Below are 2,288 nucleotides of genomic sequence, written 5' to 3' on the forward strand. Positions count from 1 at the left end.
GCCATTGCTCTTTCCACATTTCAATATCAATATTTGCTTATTGATTTGTCTCTCATACCAGTCCAAATACTCAGTGCAGAAGACAGCACCTGGCACACAGTAGGTGGTCGATATAGGTTTGCTATCAAAGGTCCTCTCTATTTAAAGAGGTCACAGGACTCTGGATCACAGACCTAGTCCTGAACTAGGTCACCGCATCATGGTCATGAGAAAGAGCATCCTCATTCCTAGGAAATGCGTGCTGAAGTGTTTAAGGGTAAAGGTCATGATGTCTGTAACCTACTCTTGAATTGTTCAGCAATAATAATGATATGTATCAGATTTATATAGAAATGTTATAGATAATATCAATTAATAAGTAGATAAGTAGAGGATGGAGAAAACGAATATGGCAAAATTTTAACCACTGGTGACTATTAATGGAGATTTATGAGCGTTCGTTATTTCATTCTTGCAACTCTTCTGTAGAATTCTTTTTACAAAAATGAGAAGTTAAAAGGGTCACAAAAACTATATTTTCAGAGATTATTTCTATACTTTGAACATGTAGTGCACCACTCAGTATTATCTTGAAAAAAAAAATGGATCTTGGAACTCCAGAACCTGAGGCTTAAAAGAAGACGTTGTACATCGTGTAGTCCATTCTCTCAGAGACGGCACATGTCTTTCTTAAGCCATAATAACTCCCCTGGATTTTTTAGCCATTATAACAATTCAACTTCTTACATGGGCCCGCAATCCTTTCTCCGCAGAGCTATACACATGCTGTACTCTCAGCCTAGAATGTTCTTCCTTGTTGCCTAATTCTGTCTATTAATTCTTCAGGTCTCTGTTCAAGTGTCACTTCCTGTGGAGTAGCCCTCCCTGATTGTGTCAAATTCCCCTGTTACAGGCTTCCGAACATCATGTGTTTCTCTTGGTCAGCTCAGCATAGTTGCACGTTTGCATTGGTTTATGTGATTGATGCCTGTCTCCTTTACCGCAGGGACCATTAGCAGCAGCTCTCGCTCACACAGTGCTTACTATGTACCAGGCTCCATTCTAAGCACTTTACACAGAATTCACGTCCACTACAAGTCCCAAGTGCACGTGTCCAGATCTCTCTCCCGACCTGTTTGTCCTACTGTGAATTGGTTATGTCCACACGGATGCCACACAGACATTGAAAACTCAGCGTGTTCAACCCTGAACTCATCTTTCCTCACAGGGCTTCTCCTTCTCCTCCTCTTCTGTTTCCTATTTCGACAAACGGCAGCACCATTCACCCAGCCGCCCCCACCTGCCACTGAGCACACCTTAGACCCCTCCCACGCTCTCTGCCATCAGAGCCACACTGTCACTACGTTCTGTTCCTTTGACCTCTAAAGTGTCTTAATCCATCCACTTCTCTTCCTCTCTGCTCCAATTCCTGTCATTCAAGTTGTCATTCGTCATCTCTGCAGTTGTGTTCCATCCGATATTCCTGCTTCTGTTTTACCCCACACCTTATATCCATTCTCCACGCTGTAGCCAGAGTTACCTGCTATATTGTCACGTTCACCATGCCACTTCTTTGCTGAAAACCAGCCCAGCAACTTGGTGGGCTAAACTAACTTGGAAACCCTCACAGTATAAACACCTAGAAAGTTAAATGCATAGCCGGGTTTGTAAGAAAGAAAGATAAATGCTGTCGTGTCGAAAACAAAGAGGATGCTAAAAACAAGAGTGGTTATCACATGAGTGGTTAGCACGTGAGTTAATATCATGGAAGCTCTGGGAGTGATCCTTAGACCTTGAAAGGGCCCTAATCGTAGGGGGCTGGGTTTTATCGAAGGATGCAACAAAGTTAAACTTTGGCCTCCATATTTGGCCAATATCTTCTCTTCAGCTCCAGCTTTATTGTTGGTCTTTGGAAATCCAAATATTCAAATACCTGCTTCAGTGGCATCCTGGCATCCTTGAACTTGCGCATCATCAATAATTATGTGATTATATCCACTAATTTATTCACCAGTTTCACTAAATGTTTCACTTATGCTCTTTCTCTTTCCCAGGATCCAATCCAGGAAACCATATTGCATTTAGACTTATTTCATTTTTAACTACATATTCTTTAATTGCCTCTTCATGTGATGATTTTGTAGTATGATTTTCTATAGACAAAATAGAAAGACAATATAGTTTTCCCTCTCACGTGTTTAATCAAATTTGTCTTCTAGTATTGATAACTAGGATATTTTTCTTTCAGCTTTACTATTTTTTTTTGTAATAGCACATAAATGTTCGGAATTTTTGTTAATTTTGAGAAA

Source organism: Pteropus alecto, unplaced genomic scaffold, assembly GCF_000325575.1.
Source record: "Pteropus alecto unplaced genomic scaffold, ASM32557v1 scaffold5, whole genome shotgun sequence".
NCBI classification, from domain to species: domain Eukaryota; kingdom Metazoa; phylum Chordata; class Mammalia; order Chiroptera; family Pteropodidae; genus Pteropus; species Pteropus alecto.